Here is a 6,000-nt window from a genome sequence, read left to right on the forward strand (position 1 = left end):
TGTACATATGGGGTCTCGAGCCCCTTCAAGATCTTCCAGTTCTTTCTCTGATTCCTTCAACGGGGGTCCTATTCTCGGTTCAGTGGTTTGCTGCTGGCATTCGCCTCTGTATTTGCTGTATTCTGGCTGTGTCTCTCAGGAGCGATCTACATCTGGCTCCTGTCGGTCTGCACTTCTTTGCTTCATCCATCTTGTCTAATTGGGTGGCTGTATATGTATGGGCCACATGTGGGGCAGGCTCTGAATGGGTGTTCCTTCAGTCTCTGTTTTAATCTTTGCCCCTCCCTTCCCTGCCAAGGGTATTCTTTTTCCTCATTTAAAGAAGGAGTGAAGCATTCACATTTTGATCATCCGTCTTGAGTTTCGTTTGTTCTAGGCATCTAGGGTAATTCAAGCATTTGGGCTAATAGCCACTTATCAATGAGTGCATACCATGTATGTCTTTCTGTGATTGGGTTAGCTCACTCAGGATGATATTTTCCAGTTCCAACCATTTGCCTACGAATTTCATAAAGTCGTTGTTTTTGATAGCTGAGTAATATTCCATTGTGAAGATGTACCACATTTTCTGTATCCATTCCTCTGTTGAAGGGCATCTGGGTTCTTTCCAGCTTCTGGCTATTATAAATAAGGCTGCGATGAACATAGTGGAGCACGTGTCTTTTTTATATGTTGGGGCATCTTTTGGGTATATGCCCAAGAGAGGTATAGCTGGATCCTCAGGCAGTTCAATGTCCAATTTTCTGAGGATCCTCCAGACTGATTTCCAGAATGGTTGTACCAGTTTGCAGTCCCACCAACAATGGAGGAGTGTTCCTCTTTCGTGGATTTTTCTTAATGCGATGGTGGTGATGTTTTCTGTTTGGAGACCCTTCACAGTTTGAGGGAAAGGTGATGAAGGCCACTTGTATTCAGGATCATCAAGACCAGAAAGTGTTCCATCAAAGTACTCATAAAGAACAAGAAAGGTAGCTGCTACTCCCGAGTGGGAAGAAGTTCTAGTTTGGGCTGTAACTGCCCTGTCTAGAGGATGCAGCTCATATGGCCAACAATGACCTATATAATACTACTCCACTTCCAAGACCTCTCTCAACCACAAACTCATGAGTAATTACTGGACAGTACCATTTTGTCTAGCTCATGGTCCAAACGTTGTGCATGCAGGAAGTTCTCCACCCATGGATTTCCATTCTCACACAGCCAGCCTCATGTCTATCTATCCGTACTTGCCCTCTGGCCTGTCTCCGCATTCCACAAAAGGACATCACACTGTGAATCTCCTCCTTCTGAGACATCTCACCAACCTCACTTTCACACCATCAGGTCATATGCAAACTTCTCTTTACTGGTGGTGCTCGTTTGCTCTCAACAGTCAACGCAATCTTGATGACTCACCATGGTAGTTGAATTGATACGTGATGGAAAAGAACCTTAAATGATGAATTGCCTCGTTTACATTGGATGGTGGCCTCATTTGTAGAGCGTCTCCTTGATTAATCATTGATGTGGGGTTCCCAGTCCACTGTGGGCAATGTCTTTCCTGAATGGGTCATGAAATTGTACTTTAAAAGCCATTTGAGCAAGCTAGAGAGAGCAAGCCTGTCAGCACTGATTGTCACCAGACTCTACTTCAGTCCTACCTCCAGGGAACAACCCAGGGTGACTGTCTTGACTTCCGTAGATGAATGACTGAAGCCTGAAAGCCAAATAAACCCTTTCCTTCTTGAGTTCTTGAGTGGCTTTTGCTTATGGTCTTTATCACAACAAGAGAAACTTAACTAGAACAGAATTTGGTACAAAACAGTGAAATATTGTTATGACAGATTTGATCATGTTGTTTTGGGGAGAATAGTGGAAAAAAGTTGGAAGTTTTGGCCTAAAATAACAAAAAGGCCATTTAGTGCCCAAAGTTTAATTGGCTGTTACAAGAGTTTGGGAGGTAGGAATATTCAGAGAAGTGAAGAGGTTAGAAGCCATATGTCAGGCTTATGAAACTGCAGAGCTGGAAAGTGATGCTAATGATGTTTTGAGTTAAGAAGGAATTGAGAGTAGTAGAGGGGGATACTATAATCAGGATATAATGTATGAAAAAACAATCTGTTTCAATAAAAGAAGGGAGCTCTGTTAGTCTCCTACTCCAGTGGAAATCTACCCATCTGAGACTACATAGAAAGCACAAAGTGGGATTGATGGCTATAACAAAATAAGAAAAAGAGAAAAAGTTATTTTAAAATAAACTATTATTTGGGGGAAGAAGAATTTTCTCCACAATGAAGGGGCAATTTTGCATAGGACATGGATATTCTAACAAATACAGCTAAATGCAGATCTTTAAACTTATAGGAAACATTGGTAGAACCTTCAATTAATAACTCACAAGATATGTTTCAACCTACTATAGCACAAAAGAGGCTTAGCAAGAACATGGGGCCTTTTAGAACTACTCAGCAAACAGCTGAATGTGTTCTGAATGTGATCAAGCATCAACAGGATAATAAGGTAGATTATGTGTTTCGAAAAACTCAGTAAGTTTAAGATAACTTAAAATGTGTTTATGTTTGCACATGTGTGTGTGCATGCATGTATGTGTGTGAGTGTGTATATGTGTGTACATGTGAGTGTGTATGTGTGCATTAGTGTGTGTTTGTGTGAATGTGTGTATGTGTGTGAATGTGTATGTGAGTGTGTATGTGTGTATGTGAGTGACTGCATGTGAGTGTGTGTGTGCATATGGGTGTGCATCTTCTGAACACAAGAAAATGAAGCTAAAACAAGTAAGAGTAACTCTAAGGTAACCCACAAACATTTGGGAATTAAGACAAGAGAAAAATAGGGATTTAAAAATAAAACAGAGGAGAAAAACATTATTTAAGTTGTCCATTGTACCTAAGGTATTGAATCAATTTTTACATTAAAACTCTTAATAAAACAAAGGAAATGAAAATAATCAGGATGGGATTAGAATGAAATTGAACCAAATGAAACCAATAGGAAGCAATGAAATTGAAAACAAAGTACAAAAGTAGAATAAACTTGATTTCTTGGAAAAATTAAAATGAATTTATGCACTTAAGGTTAAACTGATTTTTTTTAAAAGGCCTTATAAATCATGCATATCATAAATGAGAGGGGAAATGCTATCAAATATTGTGCAATACAAAGAAAACTAAAAGAGGGATAATAAAATGGTCAGATTTAAAAATAATTTAATATTCCAAAGATCATTTAAGAAAATGAATTGCATAATTATTCATGGTGAACATTGATCCTTTTACAAAAACCAAAAATGTTTGATCTCACTGAGTTTTATTAAACTTATCCTGAAGAATCTACTCAGCTCAGAAAGACTACGAAGGAAATGAAGGTATTCAGATGGTCAAGAAAGAAATACAGAGGAATTTTCTTACAAATATCAACGTGATTTTTCTAGCAATTATAGTGAATTCATGAAAATGTACCTAAAATAATCTGCAGGTTTCTGAAGGCATGGGATAAAAAGGTGAGTATATGAAAACTGATTATATTTCTATGTATAAGCAGTAAGCATCTACAGATTAAAGTTCCTTAATTATAGGAAGAATGTATGAATGTTTACAGTGAAATTTAACAAAATAGGAACATAGTTAAGTGTGGAGAGAATCTCTTGTGTATGATATAGTAGCATCACCTGCCAATAAAAAGCTGATGGCTTATCAACAGAGGCAGGAAATAGGAAGTGGGAGTTCTGGTGAGGAGAGAGGAACTCTGGGATAGTCAAGCATGGAAAGGTTCACCCAGAACTCTGTGGAGACAGACACCTGAAACTGAGGAGAGGTAATCAGCCATGTGGCACTCACAAAGTAGGATGGACAAGATAACTAAGTTATGAGCTAGCTGGGGAGCAAGTCAAAGCTTGTGGACAGACATTTATTTATAAATAATGTCTCAGAATCATTATTTTAGGGACCACAGTGCAGGTAAAAAAAAAGCCTGCAGTTACAAATAGTGTCCAATGTGGTAGTCATGTAATCCAAACCTAAATATTCAAGTTTAAAGCAAAAGATCCAGGTATTAAGCAAAGTCTTGGGTGGAAAGCACTTCCCTAGCTGGTTGGGGACTGGAAATGGAAAGACGCCTAGTACAATTCCTTTAAAGCTTCTGCTGTACAGCAAGGCTGGCTGCTGGCTGCTGGATACTGAATGGGGCCTGTGAACGTCTGGCTCAGCAGGCAGGTGCATCAGCTGAGCAGCAGGCTCTGTCTCCGGGAAGTCCTGGCACTCTGGATAGGCAGAGATCACAGTTTCCTGGCCCAGTCACGGTAGATACCACTGAGAACCTCACAGCAAGGTGGAAATGCCTCTTTTTGTCTGGTCAATCATGGCGGGTGGCTCGGTCCTTTAAGGTTTGGCCTGCATGGCAGAGAATGGATCCAGGACAGAAGCTAGGCCCAGACTGAGAAAAACCTCTGAACAGGTACAGTATGCTTGAAAATGTGCTGAAGTACTAAAGAAAGCAAAGAAACTGGGTATAAACAATCACATAAACATAAATAATTAGAAAATAATAAAGTAAAATATGCAAAGGAAGGAGAGAGATTAAAAAGAAAATATTTTTCTATGTTAAGAAATGGAGAATCTGCTTTTCCGGTTCCCGAGCAGGAGCTACAATAAGCAGCAAAGACTCATGCGACACCCTGTAAGAGGCAGTGCGAGAAGTCCTGCACTAGAACCAGCGTAAGCGCCACAAGTTTCTGGAGAAGGTGGAGCTGCAGATCAGCCTGAAAAAACTATGACCCTCAGAAGGACAAACGCTTCTCGGGCACCACCAGGCTTAAGGCTACCCCTTGCCCCAAGTTCTCGGTGTACATCCTGGGGGACCAGCAGCACTGTGATGAAGTCGAGGTCATGGATATCCCCGACATGGACATCGAGGTGCTAAAGAAGCTTAATAAGAACAGGAAGTTGATCAAAAAGCTGGCCAAGAAGTATGATGTCTTTTTGGCCTGAGTCTCTGATCAAGCAGATTCCACATATCCTGGACCCAGATTTAAACAAAATCTGGAGAGCTCCCCTCCCTGCTGACAATGAAAACATGGTGGCCAAAGTGGATGAGGTGAAATCCACAATCAAATTCCAGATGAAGAAGGTGCCTTCGGCCACATGAAAATGACTGATGATGAGCCGGTCTACAACATCCACCTGGCTGTCAATTTCTTGGTGTCCTTGCCCAAGAAAAACTTGCAAAACATCTGGGCTTTGTACCTCAAGAGCAACATGGGCAAGCCACAGCATCTGTATTAAGATGTTCCAATAAACCACGGCTGCCATCTTAAAAAAAAAAGAAAGAGAAAGAAAGAAAGAAAGAAAGAAAGAAAGAAAGAAAGAAAGAAAGAGAGAGAGAGAGAGAGGGAGGGAGGGAAGGAGGGAGGGAGGGAAGGAGGGAGGGAGGGAAAGGAGAAAGAAAAAAAGAAAGAAAGAAAGAAAGAAAGAAAGGAAGGAAGGAAGAAGGAAATGGAGAATACAAGGAAAGAGAATATTTGGACTTCATATAGTTTTATTTTGACTATCAGCATAGAAATAATTATGTATTTGGTTATTATTTCAATCTTATATATACTCTTTAAGAATTTTCAGGATAAATCAGACTTAGGTAAGAAGGACTGAAAGATAGAATGCTTGGTTACATGCTATGGAACAGAGATGAGAGGATTCTTTCAGTGAACATAAAGACTCTTCAGAAGAAGCCAATCTGGAACCATACATCAATGGCAAATAAAGAAAATCCACAGGAGAAAAATATAACAAAGGCTTGAGAAATCAGAATGGCAACCCATAGAGGTATGATATGCTAAGCTAATAGTGCTGGCTATACTTGAAGCAACCTTAGAGAATTTGAAAATTTAAAATATATACATATGTTGATACATTATATAATTGATACATATTCAGAATTCCCATGGGCTTTTGCCTTAAATTCTGAAAAGAATGATTCTGAGATTATGCATTTATCAGAGATTGAAGC

At 39.7% G+C, this 6,000-nt stretch overlaps 1 pseudogene; it reads left to right on the forward strand.

The window, feature by feature from the left end:
* The first annotated feature begins 4,767 nt into the window (after positions 1–4,767).
* Rpl10a-ps11 (ribosomal protein L10A, pseudogene 11) lies at positions 4,768–5,323 on the forward strand (annotated as a pseudogene).
* The last annotated feature ends 677 nt before the right edge of the window (positions 5,324–6,000 follow it).

The sequence above is a fragment of the Rattus norvegicus genome, chromosome 1, assembly GCF_036323735.1.
Source record: "Rattus norvegicus strain BN/NHsdMcwi chromosome 1, GRCr8, whole genome shotgun sequence".
Taxonomy (NCBI): domain Eukaryota; kingdom Metazoa; phylum Chordata; class Mammalia; order Rodentia; family Muridae; genus Rattus; species Rattus norvegicus.